This window comes from Aquarana catesbeiana, linkage group LG01, assembly GCF_042186555.1.
Source record: "Aquarana catesbeiana isolate 2022-GZ linkage group LG01, ASM4218655v1, whole genome shotgun sequence".
NCBI classification, from domain to species: Eukaryota; Metazoa; Chordata; class Amphibia; order Anura; family Ranidae; genus Aquarana; species Aquarana catesbeiana.
In genome coordinates, this window is record NC_133324.1 from 466,308,187 (window position 1) to 466,332,215 (window position 24,029).

A 24,029-nucleotide genomic window follows, 5' to 3' on the forward strand; every position below is an offset into this window, starting at 1 on the left:
TATCACACTTTGAATCCCTTTGTACTGCCGCTGAACCACAATGTCACCTGATCTCCGTCCTGTATTTGAACCTCTTTCATGATCACACCCCCAAATCGAATATCGCCAGTACAAAGTGGGAAAAAGATCTTTCCATCAAACTCTCTGATACAGATTGGGGAAAGATATATTCTAATATTCACAAAGGCTCGATTAATGTTACAACTCAGGAAAACAGATATAAACTTTTTTCCAGATGGTATAAAACTCCACTCAAGTTACACAAAATTAATCCGGAGATTCCACCCAATTGTTGGAGATGCAATGACAAAAACGGATCACTCCTTCACATATGGTGGGACTGTCCTGCCATCTCTACTTTCTGGACTAAAGTTTTTCACCTCACCTCCCAAATCACCTCACTTCATCTAGATTTCTCTCCAGCCCAAGCACTCCTACACCACTCCTCCCTACCGATGAAAACATATCATAAATCTCTAGTTTTACATCTCATCAATGCCGCCAAACTTTGTATCCCAGTTCTTTGGAGATCATCTAACCCACCCACAATTGCAGACTGGATCAAAAGAGTAAACAAAATAGCCGAAATGGAAGAACTTGTGCACCAAGCACACGATTCTTCCACCACATACAGGAACATATGGGCCAGCTGGCAACAATTCCATATGACACGCACTTTTTTCCCCTTAAAATCAGGGGAAAATCGCAGGTGCGTGTTATACGCTGATCCACTGTGATCCCCCGCTGACTGTGAGCGGAGAGATCGCTGGCTGCCGCAATACATAGATAGCAGAGTTTGAAAATGGCGCTGCGATACATAGCCGTGACTTGCAGCGGCTCTCGGCCACTTTCGGCTCCACTCGTAGTCCCGCCTGGGATGGGCGTGACTGTGAGCGGAGCGAGCGCCGACCATATACAGAAAGCCGAGTTTACTCGGCTAGGTTCGGCTAGCTCCGCTCACGGTCACGCCCAGTCCCGCCCTATGATGGACACAGGTACTGGGCGTGACTGTGAGTGGAGCTAACCGAACCTAGCCGAGTACACTCGGCTATCTGTATATGGGCGGCGCTCACTCCGCTCACAGTCACGCCCACCCTGGGCGGGACTACGAGTGGAGGCGAAAGTGGCCAAGAGCCGCCACAAGTCACGGCTATGTATCTCGGCGCCAGCAGTGCCATTTTCAAACTGCAGTGACACTGACAAGTCACTGCTGTTTAACTGCAGCCTGGGCAAGGCTGCAAATGGACACAGGCAAAGTTGCAGATGGGCACTGACAAAGCTGCAAGGCTGTAAATGGACACTGATAAGGCTGCAAATGACACCAAGGCGGCAAATGACTGCAAGGCTGCAAATGACACTGACAAGGCTGCAAATGACTGCAAGGCTGTAAATGACACTGGACAAGCATGCAGAGCTGTACAAGGCTGCATTGATGAGCATTTAAATGTAAGTTTTTTTCCTTAAAACTTTTCTTTCCTTAAAATTCCCTCCTAAACTTGGGGTGCGTGTTACACGCCGGCGCGTGTTATATGCCGATAAATACGGTACATGCCCCTGTTAAACAGGGGCTGAAAAATTGGGCCTTAGGCACTGGTGACGGGACTGGCGGCGCTCAGAACTAAAAATGTTCTTACAAGCTATCATCATGATCATTGAGGAGGAAGAGGATAATTAGTCAGTATAACAGGATAGTCACTCAGCATCAGCATAGGCAGTCTTTGAAGGGATCTGACATTTCAAAAAAATGTATTCGGTTACATCAGCATCAGGTGCTTGGTAGTTGGTGGTGATCCAAGACTGATTCATTTTTATGAAGGTCAGTCGATCGACCGAGTCGGTGGACAGACGCACCCTGTGATTGGTTACAAAGCCTCCAGCAGCACTGAATGTGCGTTCCGAAAGAACGCTGGATGCAGGACAGGCCAGTAGCTCAATTGCATACTGTGCAAGCTATGGCCAGTAATCCATCCTCAAGACCCAGTAACCCAGAGGATTTTCAGTGGGAAAGGTGTCCAAGTCAGATCTTGCCCCTAGGTATTCCTGCACCATGTAAAACAGACGCTGGCAATGGTTGCTGGAACCGATCATACCTTGGGGCTTAATGTCTTGATTCTCTTTTAACCGTGTAAGACATGGTTCTAGTGATAAGATAAAAATAAGCGGAGAGAGTGGGCATCCTTGCCGTGTACTGTTGGATATGGAGAAGGCATCCGACAGGTGACCATTGATCCGGACTTTGGCTGTTGGGGTAGAGTACAAAGCTAGTATAAATTGTAGCATACGATCCCGTATGCCTATGTGTGTTAGGACCTCCGTGAGGTAGTCCCAAGCCACCCTGTTGAATGCCTTCTCCGCATCAAGGGAAAGAAGGAATCCCGGTTGCTTCTTTGAAGTCAGCCATTTGTGAATACTGATTGCCTTTAGGGTGTTGTCCCTTGCCTCTCTACCCGGGACAAAACCAACCTGGTCCAAGGGGATAAGGCCTGGGAGGAGGGATAAAAGTCTATTAGGTAAAATTTTTGCATAGATTTTTAGGTCAACATTTAGTAAAGATATTGGTCTATAGTTGGGAATTAAATTTGGATCTTTATCAGGTTTTGGTATAACCACGACGTGAGCCATGAGAAGATCTCTGGGAGGGGGGTTATCGGAGGAGAGGGAGTTGAAAGCATTTAAGAAGTGAGGATGAAGCGTGTCGATGAACTCCTTATAGTACCCTACTGTTAGACCATCCGGTCCTGGACTTTTGCCTGTTTTGAGTTGCTTGAGCACAGTATCTAATTCATTTTTAGAGTTGGGACGTTCTAGGTGTGATGCTTCTGCATCAGAAATGGGTTTAGGACTGTGTTGGGCTAAGAAGTCTTTAATCAAGTGTGTTCTATGATCATCGTTTATCACGGGAGCTTGTGGTTTTATATTATACAGTTGCGAATAATAGTTTACAAATTGGTCTGCTATCTGTTTATTGGAAGTTACTTTAGATCCTGAAGAGTCATTGATAGAGTGAATTGTTGTGGATGATTTTTTGCAGGAAGGGCTCTGGCGAGAATTTTACCGGATTCGTTGCCATGTTCGTAGAATAGTTTTTGTGATAATATATAATTGCGTTTTATTTGTTTGTGCAACACTTCTATCAATTCTTTCCTCACCCGAGTTCTTGGAGTGTGGAGATAGCTTGTGTTTTCTTATGTGTTTTTTCTAAGTCGTGTATACGCTTGGAGAGGTTGGAAATGTGTGCTTGTCTTTCACGTCTTCTTTTGGAGGCTATAGCTATTAGTTTCCCCCTTATGGTACATTTGTGAGCTTCCCATTTTATCATTGGGGATATTTCAGGTGAGTTGTTATCTTGGAAATAGAGTTTGAGACGGTCGTGTATAGTGGATACTATTGAAGTGTCTGTAAGTAGTGACGGATCAAGGCGCCATATTTGTGAGTGGGTGTGATTGGACAGGAATTCCATGGACATGGTTATCGGGTGGTGGTCCGATATGTACATTGGTTCGATGGAGGTGTTTTTGAGCATGGTGAGATCTCTTTGTGAGATAAAAAAATAGTCAAGTCTGGTGTAGCTTCCATGGGGATTGGAGAAAAAAGTATAATCTTTAGTTGTGGGGTTTAAGGTACGCCACGCATCATGCAAAGTCAATTCTTGAAAGCATTTCTTAATTGCTCGTAGCGCAGAAAAGGGTAAAGTGGACGATCCCGAAGAGGTATCTTGTAAGGGATTTAGGGGAACATTAAAATCTCCTCCCATTACTAAAATACCCTCTTGAAATGATGCGAGCAATTGTAGTGTGTGTCGGAAAAAGGGAACTTGTTTAATATTGGGGGCATATATGTTTGCTAAGGTTAATCGTTTACCGAAGAGCGAACCCTTGATAAATAGATATCTTCCATCGACATCCGCTAAGGTGTCTGTGATTATGAGTGTACAATGTTTTGAGATAAGGATAGAGACTGCTTTTGTTTTTGTTTGCTTGTTGGTAGCATGATAAGCTGTTGGGTAGTACAAGTTGGAGAATTTGGGGGCAGAATCTGTTTTGAAATGAGTTTCTTGGATGTATATAATATCTGCCTTAAGTTTACGCATAGATAGGAGAACTTGTGTACATTTTTCAGGAACATTGAGTCCCCTTGCTTTTAGCGAGACAAGTTTAGTGGTAGTTTTGTGATTAGATTTTGATGTAGAATCGTGTGAGACAGGCAACATTCTGTACTTTGGGAGACGTTGTGTATTATTCTGGATTGGTGTTTACTGGATATCGTCCGTGTGCCAGATATATGAGTGAGAGAGAAAGAGTGGTAATGGGACTCGTGGTGTGCGTTAATATATGTTTGATAGCTACAATCTAGAAGATTGGTGAAATTCTACTCAGGATGAGTGTAGTTTGATTAAAAGTAGGGAATGAATTGTGGGGAACTGGGGAGGTGAAGAAGAGAGTACTTTGGTGTCAGATGTGTCGTATTGATAGGAATTATAGGTAAAAGGAAATGATCCGGGAACTAGCGATACCTGCTCGCTAGGTTGTAGACGAGTATAGACTCGTGGTAAATGGTACCGGAAATGGTCAGTGGCGTTTTAGAAAAAGGTTGAGCGTGGAAATCAGGCAGTCAATTAAAACCACTGTGTGGGAAGGTCACCAAACGATAGTGTAGAGAATAGAAAAACCTGTCAGCAAGGGACGAGGTCTGCGGACATGTGGGATAGAGATAAGAAGCGGGCATGGACTGGAGACGGTCCATGTGTGATATGGATGTTATGGGAATATTGTAAATGCTGCCCTTTAACTTTCTAGATGGGTGCTGAAAGGAGCTTAGATCATTTTGCGAAGAGTAGTTGAAGAACCTGGTGTACGGTAAAATAAATCAATAAGGCAATGTCATATTTTTGAATTTGTTCCCAGGGCGGTTGCAAAAAAAAAAAAATAATAACAATCATATTGGACATCTGGGAAAGGTTTAAATCCTGAGTCGCTTATGTCCAGATGATGGAACAATTAAACATTTATCAAGAAAACTTGAACAGTATGAAGAACAGATTATTTATCATAGGTAGAAAGCAGTACCTCTTAAGAAAGTTAAACCAGGCAGAAGCTACTAAGTAATTAACTACCCCTGAAGGCAAATAAGAAGCTTGTTATAAAGACATTAGAGCAAAACATCTATGTAAATCATTAAGCTAATAGGGAACATATCACAATGGATATGAGGAGGTCCTATAAGTGACTGGTAAGCGTATTTGAGCTTCTCTTATTATACTCTTGTATGGAGAGCCTGCCAGTTCCGTTTTGGCATTAAGACAGCACTCCAGTCAGTGTAAGGCATTCGTGAGGGGTAGGAATGGTTAAGCATACAAGATGTCAAGTACCCTAATTGTTTTATTTTTCTGTATAGAGTGTGTTATCAGAACAACTGTGAGCCCTATTCATATATCTAACTCTATAGGGGTGAAAGGCCTCATACATCCTCATCTGAGAGATGCGTGTGTGAGTACAGGAGAAGGAAGGGCTGCAGTTTATCGCCAAGGTTACAAGTCTGAGCCCGCTCCGTGTAAGGGAGAATGAGCTGCTTTGTGAGTCATGTTGAGGGAGATCATGTTACAGCAGACCTTGGCTCCTCCCAGATATTCACGCCTAAAAAAGGCAACCAATTGAGTAATGTAAATCTGGTTGTCATGGGAGCAAGGTTTGTGTTATCTTAAGCTGTTCACTGTCAAGATGTATGCCAGCTAGAACATACATTTAACATAAACAGGATCATTACATGGAGAGCAAATAGTGTTACCAGCTACCTGTTATGTTTAGATGAGGGGTTCCGGGCATATATTCAGTTAGAATCACCATGTAGTGTACTATGAGTAGGGCGTATCAGTGTCAGGCTGACAGCGTTACGTACAGCTAAAGGAGGGCTTTATTGTTTGTTTTTTTTTGTTTTCGTTTTTCTTGTTTTTTGAGTGGACTTCTCTGATGATCCGGTACCTCATTAGATTTGAATTTAGAACAACATAAGAGTTTAGGTGTAACAGAGCACTAATGGAGAGTGCATACTGATAGTATGGAGCCGTATCTGTTACTGTGTTATGAGATGACGAGCCGTGAAGGCAGGACTCTGCGTTGGTCAGGTAGCGCTTAAATACACAAAGCTATGCATATATGTAGAAAGTGGGACCTACTCGAAACAAGCTTTAAGGAATGAAAGACTGAAGGAATACAATACCAGCTGGGGCATGAACTTACAGTGCTAGAAAAAACGATAAATGAACAGTCAGAGGATAGCTTTCAATATGTGTTGTAGAAGCCATTTGTATTCACCGATCCCTTCTAGCTCTTCTGGAGCGCGGGGGTTTCGTCGGACTGTAGATCGAAGGAGAATGTGGATCGGGTTGTAGAATTCTTGGTTCCGATGGTGAACAATGTCTTCGGTATCTTACGTTCTGGGTCTCCATTGATTCATTTCTGGAAGATGCCGAAGGTGATGTAGAGGTACGAAATTCCACGTACCAATCTGGTACTTCCGTGAGAGGGATGTCGAGAGTATCACAGAAGTTGTGTAGATCCTCAGGGACTCTGAGGAGAGCTGAGCGCCCTTGTACTGTTGCCGCCAAACCAAAGGGGAATTTCCAATGGTAAATTACACCCTTGGCCCAAAGTACTGCCAGAAGGGGTTGCAGTTCCCTTCTGCGCTGTAAGGTTATATTCGATAAATTTTGAAATAGGCAAAGTTCTGTGCCGTTATGCAATAAAGGAGTCAGGGTTCGTGCTCTCCTCAGAATTTCTTCTTTCAAGCGGTAGTCGATAGTGCAGCATACCACATCCCTAGGAGGGTCAGAGTCTTTTCCTTTCAGTCTCAGAGCACGATGGATTCTTTCCATCGCAATGGGAACATCTCTGGGTCTGCTGAGTAGATTATTAAAAATATGGGTAACTTCACTTTGAAGGTCCATGGCTTCAGGCAAACCTCTCTGCCGGAGGTTATGGCGTCTGCCACGGTTATCCAAATCTTCCAAGTGGCGATTGATATCTCTGAGTTGTCTTGTGTGTGTGTCAATCGCCAGATGTTGGTGACGGATCTTTGAAGAATGGAGGGCAGTTGTTTGTTCTACTGCCTGGACTCTGCCAGTAATAGCCTAAATTTCAATTTTTAAATCCGAGATCGCTGCCGTCAGTGTGTCTTTAATGTCTTCAGCTACGGATCTAAGATCGCTCAAGCTCGGTTGTTGATGTGGGGTGAGCAGAATCCCCCCCTCGTTGTGTCCATTGTGAGATGGAGAAGCAGTTCCATTAGGGTTAGGAGGGTGCTGATGCTGGTGCTGTGAGGTGGGAGCCGGCGCCAGACTTCCCATCTGTGCCCGAAACATCTCCGGGATGTTTTGACTGGATCTTGCCGGTAATTCACGGGGAGAACGTGACCGGGAGGTCGACGATGTTCTAGAGGCAGTTCCCATCGTTTTTCAGGTGTGTGAAATGCCAGTTACCGTCTGTAGAAGGCAGATTTCTATCCCTGTCAGCCAGGGCTGGACTGGGACAAAAATTTGGCCCTGGACTTCATCCAGACCAGCCCACTTTAATTTTGCAAACACACACAAAAACAGTATATAAACTATACACAATTGCGCAAAAAAATAAGTAAAAACATTCCACTGTATGTATAAACAGACCAGTGGCATTAAATTAATCATTTACCGTGACCAGTGACATTAAATTATTAATCATTTACTGTGACCAGTGACATTAAATTATTAATCAGTTACCATGACTAGTGATATTAAATTATTAATCAGTTACCATCACCAGTGACATAACATTACTAATCAGTTACCGCAGTTACCGTGACCAGTGGCATTAAATTATTCATCAATTACCATGACCAGTGACATTAAATTACTAATCAGTTATCGTGACTAGTGGCATTAAATTATTCATCAATTACCGTGACCAGTGACATTAAATTATTCATCAATTACCGTGACCAGTGACATTAAATTATTCATCAATTACCATGACCAGTGACATTAAATTACTAATCAGTTATCGTGACCAGTGGCATTAAATTATTCATCAATTACTGTGACCAGTGACATTAAATTATCCATCAATTACCATGACCAGAGACATTAAATTACTAATCAGTTATCGTGACCAGTGGCATTAAATTATTCATCAATTACCGTGACCAGCGACATTAAATTATCCATCAATTACCATGACCAGTGACATTAAATTACTAATCAGTTATCGTGACCAGTGGCATTAAATTATTCATCAATTACCGTGACCAGTGACATTAAATTATTCATCAATTACCATGACCAGTGACATTAAATTACTAATTGACCAGTGACATTAAATTATTCATCAGTTACCGTGGTCAGCGGCATTAAATTAATAATTGACCAGTGGCATTAAATTAATATTAATGCCACTGTAGCATTAATATTAATTTAATGCCACTGGTCAATTATTAATTTAATGCCACTGGCCATGGTAACTGATGGATGAATAATTTAACCATGACCAGTGGCAGTACATTTACAGTACAGATTAACCCCTCCCCCCCTCCCCCCGCCATGCTGCATATTCAGTTACTTTATAATTTAACCATGACCAATGGCAGTACATTTACAATACGGATTTACCCCTCCCCCCTCCCCCGCCATGCTGCATATTCAGTTACTTTAAGTAACTGAATATGCAGCATGGCGGGGGGAGGGGGGGAGGGGTAAATCTGTACTGTAAATGTACTGCCACTGGTCATGGTTAAATTATTCATCAGTTACCATGGCCAGTGGCATTAAATTAATAATTGACCAGTGGCATTAAATTAATATTAATGCCTGTGGCATTAATATTAATTTAATGCCACTGGTCAATTATTAATTTAATGCCACTGGCCATGGTAACTGATGAATAATTTAACCATGACCAGTGGCAGTACATTTATACAGTACAGATTTACCCCCCCCCCCCATGCTGCATATTCAGTTACTTACTAATTACTATTATTATTAGAAAAGTTATTACTATAGTGCTGCACTGCTGCTTACTTGAATGATGACAGTGACACTATAGCCTTGGTCTCTCTGACTGTCACTGTACTTGCTGGTGGTTCTGATCCGATTCCGAATTCTCCTCCTCGGCTTCGGCTCCTCTAGGTTGCAGACTTGCAGCCAAGCTTGCTTTGCTACGCCCTGGCTCCGCCTCCTCCTATGTCCCCGGGCCGCCTCCGCCCTCCGTCCGTTAGTGACGTCACGGCGCCGGGACAAAGAGGCCGCCCAAATGGCTATATTGTTAGCTGTTAGGGGGAGTGCCTGGGGGAGTGTCAATGCCTGTTCTTTTGTGAGGCCGGCGGCCGGCCCGCCCGCCGAGTGCAGGAGCGGAGCCGCCCGGCGCCCGGCGACGCTCGGACGGAGAGAGACAGTGACACAGTCACTGTCTGACAGTCAGAGAGAGAGAGTCATTGGTGTAGTGGCCCACTGCCAATCGGCCCACCGGGAATCTCCCGGTAGTCCCGATGGCCAGCACAGGCCTGCTGTCAGCGGAGCTCTGAAATCAAGCGGCCATTCTCTACGAGGTCAAGCCACCCCCCCCCCGTATTTCTAATTTTTAATGATAATAGTGGAGAATATCTTTTCCGCATGTCAGCATAAACATTTACTGAAAAAAAAGCAGCCTAGTAATATACTTTCCTGTATGGTCACTAGATATTTTTAGTATATGCTGTCATTGGATTTAAGTTCTCAATATTAGCCATGCACTTTAATTTTGTAAAGATAGGCTTGAAATTAAGATGTATACTATTTGTAGTTTGTTCTTAATTTTGTTATGGATCTGTGCTGCAATGGGATAATATCTGTATATCTGTCCTTACTTTGTAGGAAAAAAAATTCTAATAAATACAATCTGATCAAGACATAAGTGCTGTTGCTTATATATTCTAGACTTACCTGTGGGATTTAAAATCTGTTACCAGACATGTTATTTCTACCATTTCTGTGTTAATAAAACTAAGAACAAACTGAAATCTTCCTACAAACAGACTGAGAATGAAATTTCTGTGGAAATTACCTGTGGAAAAGCCAACTGTGTAAGAAGTGATTTAACTTCATAAAATCACATCTTCTTTAAAGAAACATCATGTTGTATTGAAGTAACATTTTTCTTGTTAATGCAACCTGCAATAGATCTCCAACATTTATTTATTTATTACATTCAATATTTAATGGTGATAAATTAAATCAGTTTTACCAATTTGTGTAGCCATTTGTTGGGCTGCAGATAAACATGTACAACTTATATAGGAGGATTTGTTTCATCTTCATGTATCATTTGAAGCATGTCACTTCACTTGCTATATGTAAATGTTTACAACTGTCAGGGCTGGGCTCAGCCCTTCCTTCTCTGAGCTGGCCGCTCAGCTGTCGGTTAATTGCCAGCTCCCATCTCTCTCCACAGTTTCCCAGCTGTTGATTCTGCTCGTCAGTCCTGCCTACTTATTAGTCATCCAGCTGACTTGAACTCTGCCTTCGCCTTTGTCAACATCACAGAGACTTTCTCCTGCGTTCCTGTTGAAGACTTGCTCAGCTGACGTTCCTTCTGGCTCCTGATCCTGCTTGCTGTACTACTACATTTATCTCTGGCTCTCTAACATTTGCTTGGCTGACTACCCGATCCAGTAACTGAACTCTGGCTTGTTTTGACTACGTTTACTCTGTTTACCTTATTATTATTATTATTATTATTAAACAAGTGTGATTTAACTATACTTCTGTCTCGGTCTGATTCATGGTTCCTGACAGTAGGCGAAGGCCATGAATTCAGAAGATAATCAATCCACTTGTTGGTAATATTTTTTCCAGATTGGATGAGCAAGATCACCGCATGGATCAGTTTGCCATAGCATTACAAACGCTCCTGAGTCGCACGGCTCACCTGGAAACCCCCACTGTGGCTGCTCTGGTACAACCTGAGTTGCAGGCTGTTCCTGCTGCTGCGCCAGCCTCTGTGCAGTCACCTGCCTCGAGAATTACCTCTATAAAGGAGGTATGTCTGGTTCTGCTTTGCTTCCCCAGCGATTTGGGATGATCCAGTTCAATGCAGTTGGTTTCTCAACCAGGTTGAGATTTACTTTGAGATGCTGCCCCAGGCATTTTCCATGGACAGAAGCAAAGTAGTTTTCATGATGTCTTTGCTTTCTGAGAGAGCCTTGGCCTGGGCAAACCCTCTATGGGAGACGCAAAAACCTGTTGTCTTGAGTTAACCTGACTTTGTGGCCTCCTTTAAAAGGGTATTTGACGTTCCCACACGCTCCGCTTCCGCTGCCAAATGCCTCATGTCCATCAAACAGAATACGAGAACTGTTGCCGACTACGCCATTGAATTCCATACTCTGGCAGCAGAGGTTGTTTGAAACAATGAGGCCCTCATGGCTGCTTTTTCTCATGGTCTCTCAGATTCCATCGAGGATGAGATAGCAGCCCGAGATAAACCCACTGAGCTGGAGAGGTTGATCACGTTTGCCATCCTCATTGACTCCAGACTCAGAGAAAGACTCTCTTTTAAGGAGTGCTTGCGGAAGCCTCCTGTACGTTTGCCTCCGAGCTTTGCAGTCCCACCCATGCCTCCCTCACCTCCCATGCCTTCTGGTACCGAGTCGGTCAGTGAAGATGAACCCATGCACTTGGGCTTCATGCGTCTCTCTGTGGATGACAGAGCCTTTAGGAGGAGGGAGAGATTGTGCCTTTATTGTGGTCAGGCAAGTCACTTTTTGAAGTCTTGTCCTACCCATCCAGGGAATGCCCGAACCTTGAGGTCCTGTCATGGACAGACCTTAGGTGGCATTGTTTCGTCCCCAGTTATCCAGAAGGATAAGCCCCTGATTTCGGTCACCCTTTCTTGGGCTGAGTCGTCCATCGAGATACAGGCTCTAATCGACTCTGGGGCTGCAGGCCTGTTCATTGCTGCTGCCTTTGTATCGCAGCACTCGATTCCACTGCAGCTGCATAACACTCCACTTGCCATTGAGGCTCTTGACGGGAGACCTCTACAGCCTGCCCATGTGACTCATGAGACGGTTCCGTTGTCCATGGCCATAGGGGCTCTTCAAAATGAGATAATCCAATTCCAAGTTATTTCCTCACCTAGGTTTCCACTGGTTATTGGTTATCCTTGGTTACAGAGGCACAACCCCTCTTTTGATTTGCTCCGTGCTGAGGTTCTCTCCTGGTCACCACAATGCAGTGAGACATGCTTCCAGAAGGTAGCCAAGGTCCTGTGCACCTCTTCACTCTCCTCCCTGCTGGTGGAGTACCACGAATTTAGCGATGTCTTTGACAAAGGTCAAGCCTGTAGTTTGCCTCCACACCGGCCTTATGATTTTGCAATTGACCTTCAACCTGGTGCCATACCCCCTCGTGGCCGGGTTTACCCTTTGTCGTTCTTGGAGGAGAAGGCCATGGAGGAATATGTTGCAGATGCACTTTCACGAGGTTTCATCTGTAAATCCTCGTCTCCTGCTGGTGCTGGTTTCTTCTTTATGAAGAAGAGCGGTGAACTGAGACCTTGTATCGATTATAGGGGTCTAAATCATTTCACGATTAAGAATGCCTACCCGATTCCATTGATTACAGAGTTATTTGACTGCCTCAAGGGAGCAACGGTTTTCACAAAGCTTGATTTGAGAGGGGCATACAATCTCATGAGGATTAAGGAGGGCAATGAGTGGAAAACTGCGTTTAATACTAGAACAGGCCATTATGAGTACCTCGTAATGCCTTTTGGCCTTTGTAACACCCCGGCAGTTTTCCAGGAATTTATTAACAATGTCCTCCGAGATTTGTTGCAGTTATATGTGGTGGTTTATATCGATGATATCCTCATATTTTTCAAGTCCCTGGAGAGCCACCACACAGATGTCTGTTGTGTGCTTCAGAAACTAAGAGAAAAACAATCTCTATTGTAAACTGGAGAAAACTGATTAACTGGTTAAATTCCTGGGCTATGTCATTTCCACTGCTGGTTTTTCAATGGACCCAGAGAAACTTTTGGCAGTCCTACAGTGGCCCCGACCCGTGGGTTTATGTCCTCTGCAGCGTTTCCTGGGCTTTGCCAACTATTATCAGAAGTTTATTTGTAACTTCTCATCTCTGGTCAAGCCCCTGACTGATATGACCAGAGGACGGTAACCCACAGAGTTGGTCTCCGGAGTCTCAAGGCTGCCTTTGTTTCTGCTCCTGTGTTGGCACATCCTGATCCTACGTTGCCTTTTATCCTAGAAGTTGATGCTTCTGAGACTGGAGTTGGCGCCCTTTTGTCTCAACATCCTAACTCTGAGAGCGCTATGCATCCGTGTGGCTACTTTTCCAACAAATTGTCACCTGCAGAGTACAATTATGAAATTGGTGACAGAGAGCTTTTGGCGATCATTTTAGCCTTGAAAGAATGAAGACATCTCCTGGAAGATGCCACTGTGCTGGTTCTCATTCTTACTGACCACAAGAATCTCACATTCTTGTCTGAGGCTAAGTGCCTCTCTCCCAGAAGGGGGCAATGGGCTCTTTTCTTGTTGAGTTTTAATTACATTGTCTCATTCTTACCCGGTACTAAGAATGTAAGGGCTTACGCCTTGTCACAACAATTTTTTTCCACTTCCAAGTTGGAGTCAGTTCCGGTTCCTGTGATTCTTCCTGATCGTATTCTGGCTACGGTTCGCACCAGTCTTACTTCTCCTTTGAGTGACAAAATTCTTGCTGCTCAGTTCCATGCTCTTCCTGAGAAACCTTGTGACCGCTGCTTTGTCCCAGAGAGTCTCTGTACTGCCATGCTCCAGACTTACCATTCTCCCAAGGCAGCAGGCCACCCTGGGAATTCTTGTGGCCTTGTCTTGGCTACCCAAGGTGATTGTCTCGGACAGGGGTAGTCGGTTTGTCTCCTGGTTCTGGTGATCCTCTTGTGCACAGTTGGGAATTCAGCTTGCTTTCTCCTCTGTGTATCACCTGCAGACTAATGGGGCCGCAGAACGAGACAATCAGTCCTTGGAGCAGTTCTTACGTTGCTATATTTCTGACCCTTATAACAACTAGTCAGACCTATTACCGTGGGCAGAGTTTGCTCACAATGGTGCCTTGAATTCTGCTTCCCAATTGTCCCCGTTTATGGTGAATTATGGCTTCCAACCTTCCATGTTGCCTGACTCATTTGTTCTGCAGAGTATTCCTGCGTTAGAGGAGCATCTCCGTGGTCTTCGTTCCACTTGGGCACAAGTTCAGGATGCTTTGCAACATGCTAACGATAGGTACAGACTCCATGCTGACCGCAGACGCCTGCCTGCACCTTCCTACCAGGTTGGGGACAGAGTCTGGCTGTCGTCTCGCAGCCTCCGACTTTGTGTTCCTTCTTTGAAGGTCACACCTTGTTTTATTGGGTCTTTCTGTATCATTCGCAGGATTAACCCAGTGGCTTACGCCTTGGACCTTCCTCCTAGTATGCGCATCTCAAATGTGTTTCATGTCTCCTTATTGAAACTTTTGGTCTGCAATTGCTTTACCACCTCGGTGCCACATCCTCACCCTATACAGGTTGAGAACCATGAGGAGTATGAAGTACAATCCATTGTTGACTCCCGTAGGTTCCATGGGTACATACAGTACCTGGTGCTTTGGAAGGGGTACGGTCCGGAGGAACGCTCTTGGGTCTCATCCTCAGACGTACATGCCCCTGTCCTCCTCCGTGATTTCCATAGACATTTTCCCCTCAAGCCCAGTGGTCCTCCGAGGGGGAGGGGTCGTTGAGGAGGGGGTACTGTCAGGGCTGGGCTTAGCCCTTCCTTCTCTTAGCTGGTCGCTCAGCTGTCGGCTAATTGCCAGCTCCCATCTGTCTCCACAGTTACCCAGCTGTTGATTCTGCTCATCAGTTCTGCCTACTTAAAGTCGTCCAGCTCACTTGATCTCTGCCTTCGCCTTTGTCAACATCACAGAGACTTTCTCCTGCGTTCCTGTTGAAAACTTGCTCGGCTGACGTTCCTTCTGGCTCCTGATCCTGCTTGCTGTACTACTATGTTTATCTCTGGCTCTCTGACATTTTCTTGGCTGACTACCCGATGCAGCTACTGAACTCTGGCTTGTTTTGACTATGCTTACTCGGTTTACCTTATTATTATTATTTTTATTAAACAAGTGTGATTTAACTATACTTCTGTCTCGGTCTGATTCGTGGTTCCTAACAACAACCACTTTAAAGTGATCCACAGAGAAATATAGAGTCTGACACTGCTGACCTATTTTTATACTGCATGTCTCTGCCATCACTATCTGAGTCATGAACCTCAAACAGACATGCAACAAATAAAGTTAAAGTGAAATCAACACTTTTATGTACTTTCTTGGTAAAAACTTCCTTGAAGGCCATCAGCAGATCCCTAAAATGTCTCCTAGCTCATCCTTAAGCTGAATGCACACTATACAATTTTTTTCCTTTAGATTTACCAAAACCATATAATATGAGGACAAACCTTAAGAGTTTCAATTTGTATGTAATCAGGCAGGCCCTTGCACTATATGGTTTGTGTAAATCTGAAGGAAATGAGACAACAAAAGTTGTATAGTGTGTATGGGGTCTTACAGGCAATGTAAAGAAAAACAAAACATTGTCAACTTCCTTAACTTATCCTAATATAACAACATGAAGTTCTCTTCAGAAGGCTTCTATCATTATTTTTAAAGAAAAAAAAATCGATCTGTTACTCCTCCACAGTAGAAAGTAGTTTAAAGGATACATTCACCTTTACCAACATGTTACACCTGTATTCATCAGCCCTCTCACCCCCAGTGCCCTTCCCCTGTGACAGCGGGCAGGAGTTCTTCTCCCTGAAGCCTCTGTTGCATTTAAATTCACTCCACCTGCACAGCCATGTCATTCATTCACAGCAATCTGTGAATCATTAAACTGCAAATCATGTCTGCCACGATGGCAGAAAGTAGTCCTCCGTGGACTATGAACGTGCTGATCAGTGCCCCTGTAGTCCATTGCCACCACCTGCAGCTCAATTACTGTCTGCCCCTACAGAGGTACAGGGAAGAGAGCCTGACTTTGCACCCACAATCCACTGATCAAGGGTATAATACTTTGCTATGGTGCTTTTGCATCATAGCATTTACATAAAAACATTTTATTTTATTGTTGTCTTTCTTATCCACTTAAGAGGTACTGTATGTTGCTTTGCTTTTGGTTCTTCTCTATAAGTGAACACACTCCAATCGCTAAAAGAGTATTCACATATACACAGCTAGATCTGGGGATTCTTGAACAAAAGTAGTAGTTCGATCTGCAATATACATGTATTGATAGGGTTGCATAATATATACAAATTACACACTAAACCGTATTTACAAAACAATGTACAATGTAAGTACACTGGGTTACATGATACTTATGCCCGTACACACGGTCAGATTTTCCGACGGAAAATGTGTGATAGGACCTTGTTGTGGGAAATGCCAACTGTCTGTAGGCTCCATCACACATTTTCCATCGGATTTTCCCACACACAAAGTTTGAGAGCAGGCTATAAAATTTTCCGACAACAAAATCCATTGTCGGAATTTCTGATTGTGTGTACACAAATCCGACGCACAAAGTGCCACGCATGCTCAGAATAAATAAAGAGATGAAAGCTATTGGCTACTGCCCTGTTTATAGTCCCAACGTACGTGTTTTATGTCACCGCGTTCAGAAAGATCGGATTTTCTGACAACTTTGTGTGACCGTGTGTATGCAAGGCAAGTTTGAGCCAACATCCGTCGGAAAAAATCCTAGGATTTTGTTGTCGGAATGTCCGATCAATGTCCGACCATGTGTACGGGGCATAACAGATTACACAAAACTATCTTTACAATACCATGTACAGCACAAGTACCCTGTTTCCCTGAAAATAAGCCCTACCCTGAAAATAAGACCTACAAGGACTTTAACTAGGGCTTATTTGGGGGTAGGGCTTATATTGCAGCCATCACCGACAATAACGCTAGGTCTTATTTTCAGGGAAACAGGGTATGTAGTTAGTTTACCTTCCAGCTTCAGATCTGTTCATACTGAGTGCTTCTGTGTCTCCAGGACAAAGAGAAAGCACAGCTTGGTAACAATTCATGATATCCCCCTTTGCTTTCTGTACAGTAGTTAATATGATGCACCCTAATTAGTCACTATATAGCGAATGTATATTGTATGAGGCTTGATTGGAGGATTCAACCCATGTGAGAAAAGAAAAGACAATGGGCAGACCTCAAAAGTAGAAAACTATTTATATTTATTTATAGTAACACCAACAGGGAAGCTAGATATGGTTTGATGCTGAACCACTTAATGATCTAAATATATCCCATCTAACTAAAATATATTTCTAATTACAATATTATTATGGTAATGGAAATTTCACATAAATTCATTATCTAACATATTTTATTTTAATCTTATTTTTTTCTTTATTAGCATTCCATTCTATGAAGGGTAATGGAGGTGTAAATGCTCCATAAATGGATGCTCTTAAATATAACATACACTTTTCTTCCTATAGTAATTTAAAATTAACATTTTTTAAAGATGTATATTCAAAAAAACATTTTTTCTTACTATTATTTTCATTTTACTCATTCAAGAATACCATTTTAAACGAATTCACAGTGGATTTAAACAAGCTAGATTACGGGTATGAAACATCTGTGTTAGGAGTTTAAGATGTTATCTCATATTTAATATTTATATTGGCAGACCCTGAGGATCTTTCGTAAACGACAATAAAATATATTAAGTGACATTCTTTCCATGGCACGTTGAATAGAATAGCTGTTGAAATTCACACAAGCATTCATAAGATTTGCTCACAAACCAAATAGTACACTCACATCATTCACCCAATACCAGCCTTGTTTCTGCAAAGTGAATACTGGCCAGCTGCAAATGTTTACTCCAACCTGCAGTGTCTACAAAAAAAAGATGAATTCACATTTGTTACAAATAAAAGTATAAATGTCCCCATGCAGCAATCCCTTCCCCTAATATAGAGCCAGCACTAATTATATGTTTTCATGCACTAATTATATGTTTCAGCCAAATAAAACATACCAAATAATAAAACTCAAAAAGTGCAGTGCACAAAATAATACAAGTAAAAAGTAAAATTGTATACACTTTTATGAAATTTTAATGAATATTTAATCAAGAAAATTATTTTTAAAGATATTTGTATTTGTTTTAGCATCAACAAATTCCCAGATTTGTTCAAGTTGGTATATATGAATTAGAGGATGCTAGGGGAAAGGGGTTAGGGGAAACACTAGAAGACATACTCACAAGCAAATAGCAAGTACTAGCACATATACGAGAGTAGGAATGACTCTGGCAGGTCTGTGCATAATGACGTCCCTCATGGTTTGGAGCCAGACACATTGCATCCCCAAGCAGGACTTTCTCAGAAAGCATTAGATTGCCTTTGTTCCATTGTTCTACTGAGAGAAAGGGTGGTCTAAATAGGCCATGGTATGGTGTGCAATGTTAATGGTTGAATTTGAGCCTGTATGGCCTCCTGAGGTCTTGAGATGGGCGAGCATAATAAGAGAATGGCTACAAACAACATAGTATCTCCTTACATTTTAGAGAATCTCATAATAAGAATTTCTCCTTGCTTCAATTTTGGGGTATTGATAGGTTACTACCACACTGGAGAGGCATACTTTTACTTGCTGATCTAAGCTGTTGATGGGAGACACGATCTTGCAGAGTGGCTGGCTATATACTCTGCAAGTGGATTGTGGTAGTTCTACACTAGCAGCTGATCAGTATTCAGTGAGAAGCTCTGTAGTGACCTATCTTATGTTAGTGTATTTCTTTTCATTAAATAAAATATATTTTGATGGTATCACACTATTAGGATTATTTTGTTTTATATAACAAATGGTGGATATATGGAGGGAAAAAAGTATAAATCCATTGCTTAATGGCAATGAAGCCAACTAAAGTGAAAAAGTCACTGATATCAAGCATAGTATGCCAATCTTTAATTAGAAATACATATCATAGCGGTGAGTGTCTGTCTGAAGGGTGGCAAAGACACTGAGCACTAGATTGAGGATTGGATCGCTGGAATTACTTTGGATCTTTTTTGTTGATTTTTTTTTTACTTGTGCATTGCTCATAGGTGCATAGATTAGATAATCTGATACATTTTTGGTTACAAAGTGTCATGTGATGTCTTGCACTGAGATTTTTTACATAGTACTTAATTTGTGTCTTTTGCTTTATTTATGGTTTAAATTTACATATATAATTTGTAACACTTAGCACTTCCAAGTGTGTTTGGAGGTTTTTATTCACATACACAGCTTTTTAATATATGTTTTCTGAATTTTTTGTGACTATATACTTTATATTTAATCCGATAAATATGAAAAAAGCCATTTGAATATTTAATATCTATCACTTGTTGATGGATTTTTCTGTACAATGCATGCTCTGTGAAGTCTTCTCTCTTCAGGTAAAATAGCTCTCTTAAACATATTTAATATGTGAATGTAGCTGTTTGCCTGAGGTTTAAAAATAAATAAACAATTAATTGAAGATCATTATGACTTCCATTCAATCGTGACCTCCATTATATGTACATCATGAAGGTTAACATATTTCGCTGTTAGCCTAGGTATACAATGATGCCTGCCTTTATGCTCCCATGATGACCTCTGAATAGATGTATCTCAACAACATTGCTATCAAAGAATGCCACATCTTCATTTTTACTCTAAATATTCTTATGTAGCTATTTTGTATCTCTCTCAGCAGGGGAACTAGAAGCTATACCTCTGAGCTTTTCAAAACATTTTTCAGACTGCAGTACTGTCCCAGCCAGCTGTCCTGTGGCAAACAAGAACAGCAGCTATGATTTAGTAGTGGGTGAATTTCCTGGACTGGAGCAAGGAAAAGGGGTTGTGAGAACCATGCTCCTTTTTTCTGACCAGAGACTGTGGCTCAGCTGCCTTGGCTTAGCAGTGCTATGTGTGAACGCTAATGCTGGCAATGCATTATTCTTACAATCAGCAGTTACATTTCCAACATCAGTTATACATGTAGTGGGCAATGGTGCATGCAAGATAGTCTCCTCTGCTTCCCTGGGAGAACATTGTATTCCAATTGAAAATAAAACAGTGGCCAATACACTATACTATACTATAATAATATTAGACTTTTTTTCTGCCTATGATATAGTTAACCACATGCTCCTCTGCAAAAATACTTTACTCCCTTGGCCTTCATGATTCTTCTCTTTCTTGATTTTCCTATCCCACCTAAGCACTCCTAGATTGTCACCTACAACTGCAGTACCACCTCTTTGCTTCTTCTTTTAATAGGGCTCCACCAAGGCTCTGTCCTCAGACAGCAAAAGTAATAGCCTTTAGAAAGGCCAGCACACAGAGTCTAAGGGGTCACCTTGTCTTCACTAGAGCTCCTGGAGTTGGACATGGGTTTTGCTGCAGACAGTTTCCTGGTTGCAGAACCCTGACTCACCTGAACTTGAAGCTAATAATATTATGCAAGTCTCTTTCAGTGTTGAGATGTGGGAATGACAGATTAGTAGGTGGCACAGGAGTTCATAGAAACACACAAAGGCACAGAAAATGGATAGTAGTGCATGGAGACACATGGGATAACTACGAATGGGTAGTAGTGGCCAAAAACAATTAGGAATCACTAAAAACAGGCAGAAGTACACAGGAACAGGGGAGCAAAAAGCAGACAAGGTGCACACAAGGAGACATGGGAACAGGCTGCAGACAAGGAGTGCACACAGATACTGGTAATGAATGGCAGACTAAAACTAATGGAGGATCATGAAGGTTCAGGAAGACTGGAGCTGAAAACAAAGGCAAAATTATGCTGGCGTGCTCAGAGGATACAACAGGTGCAAGGATAAAGGCTGTAGGCAGGAACACACGGAAAGTCACTGGAGATAGGCCAGATGACACTGGGAACACTTGGGATTTAGAGATCACACTTGAAGGTTTTGAAAAACACTTGTAAAGTCAACTGGGGTCCAGCTACAGGAACATTTGGATTATCAAGGTCTTGTAGAATCACTCGGAAGGTCAAGCTAACATGGAATCTTGAGGTTATTTGGATTATTGAAAAGTCAAGGACACTAGGAAACTTATGGAAACAGGGGGGCTGGGGCTAGGAACGATAGCTGAGGGAATAAACTCAGCATAAATAGAAAGGCTGATGACCTGGCTGAGCTCAGGCTTGGACTGGGTCTGTAGCTAATTGAATTAACAGCGAATGAGTTATAAGTCTTGAAGGATAGCAGATAAAAGCTGGTTAATCTATGCAACTTCATGCTCCAGCATGCCTGCTGGTCTGGGAGAATATAAAAGACAGATCAGCAGCTTTGCCACAGATCTGTGACACTCCCTACCAAAATCTATTTGGCTATCTCTTACTCTGTTCACCTTTTGGCAATCCCTGAAAACTCATCTATTCAAGGAAGCATATCTCAACTCTACCTACTGACTGCATTTTTAGTTTGCCTATCATCTTATTTCCACACAGTTATTACTTTTTGTATCACTGGCCTTTTAGACTGTATGCTTTCACAGGCAGCGCTCCATCCTTCCTGTTTTGAATTGTATTGTAACTGTACTGTTTCCCTTTATATTGTAAAGTTGTGCAAACGGTTGGTGCTATCTATTACTGGTACTTACCACTCTCATCCAGTACAGTCCAAAACTAAATAATTAAAGTCCTTCTAGTTGTCCTTGCAGTGGTTCAACAACTTCATAGTACCCATTAAGAAAGACAGGTAATAGGGACTTTAGGGATTTGTAATTTGGGCTGCTGTGCTACATGCTTAGTACATACTGTATGCATGTGTAAAGATCAAAAATACATCACCCACATGTTTAAAAACTATACAAAGGAGCAAGATATGAACATGTTTGTTTTTACATGAACATAATTACAATTGTAAGTATATCTAATAAAAATGAAAAAGAGTTTTCCATTTAAAGTGTACAACATATACATCCCACCTTGTCTCCTGTAATGCCTAATACATTGTAAATATATATTTTTTTTATTTTATAGTACAGATACAATGTCATATCCTTGCAATAATGTTCTAAATATCATGAGTAAAACAATATGCACTAAAATCTGATCTTGTTTCTAAATTTCTCTAGAACAGTTTATGATAGCATTTCCTCTTCACTTGAAACATCTTAGAAAATACATTAAAGTGGAGCGCCGCCGAAAAAATTTTTTTTAAAAGTCAGCAGCTACAAATACTGCAGCTGCTGACTTTTAAAACATGGACACTTACCTGTCCAGGGCGCCCGCGATGTCGGCACCCGAGGCCGAAGCGTCTCTCCGTCTTCGGGTGCTGCCGCCTCCATCTTCGGTAAGGGAATCAGGAAGTGAAGCCGTGCGGCTTCACTTCTCGGTTCCCTACTGCGCATGCGCGAGTTGCGCAGCGCAATACGGATGGTCCCTGCTGCCTCTGGGACCCGTGTGTTTCCCAGCAGGCAGCGGGGAGGGAGCAGGAAATGGCGTAAATAACCGCAGATTCTGCGGCTATCTATGCCGGAAGTGGGTACAGATACCTGTAATATACAGGTATCTGTACCCTCCTCCCCCCTGAAAGGTGCCAACTGTGTCACCGGAGGGGGGGGAGGAATCTGATGAGTGGAAGTTCCACTTTTGAGTGGAACTCCACTTTAACATTAGGCTTTAAGAAAAAGAGACTACTTAGTTTTACCAAAATGACTGCAGAAAATACTTTTCCAAATAAGAGAAAATGTAAATAAAGTGTAACATCAATATCGCACAGTTTCTGACAGCACAAACACAATATCATAAATCTACAGTATTTTTATTCTGTTTTGCAAACGTAAAATAGACTTGAAGTGGTGTTTTGATAGCTAAATTAAATGCATCAAACATAGTTTGATAATTGCTGTAAATGTTAGAATTGTTTTAGGGTTCAGGTACCCAAGAGATTGTTTATTTCTAGATTTAAGTCTTATGAGATAAAGTTCTGGTTTGCAGTTACCTCACTTGCAATAAGTTAATTATAATGTTTTGGAAATTAGGCAATTGCGATCAGGGGGCTAATATCATACTATTAAGCTTTTTCAAATGTTTTGGATAGTTTGGTATTTGGATCAAAACCAATAATCAGGCTTTAATTTGCAACCCTTTGTTTTTTTTTTCTTCTATTTCTACTGCAAGCGTTTACGGTTGCTTTCGGAACTCCCAAGGCCTGACACCAAGCACACAGTGAGTGATCCCACTAGTGATGGGTTAATCTGTTAAGGTTTGATTCACGGGCAAGCTTAGTGAACAATGCAAAAAATCTAATTTGTGCAAAAATGTACTCGATTCTGTGCAAAAAAAAAAAAATCTTATGTGTATGGTAATAAACCCACTCCACAAAAAAAATATAAAAATACAATATGCAATCAATTATATACTGTAGAATGTTCTCCACAGTTATATAGCATGTGCAATTATGCACAAGAAATGTATTTCCAACAAAATTATTGTATCAAAGTGTCCAAATAACTTTCAAAAAGTGTCCCTTTTAAACAATAAATAAAAATAAAAGAGTAAGCTAAAAATACAAAACCAAAAAAAGTGTGCTGTGCTTATAAATCAATTAGTTCCGTCCACCATGACTTGTATGCTACTGTGAAGAACTTCTCAGCTCTCAAACACAGTGCTCCACCACGCATGATTTGGGGGTACCCTCACCAGATCCACATGGCCAAAAAGACCAAAAAAGCCTTAATATTTATGCCAACAGGAGAAGGTGGGATAAATGTTTAATCCAATGTGTTCTCCTCTTTCACATCCAATGTGTATTCATAGATCCAAAAAAAAACAACAACAATAGATTGATCATGCAGTATGTTTCTTAACCACTTGCTTACTGGGCACTTAAACCCCCCTCCTGCCCAGACCAATTTTTAGCTTTCAACGCTGTCACACTTTGAATGA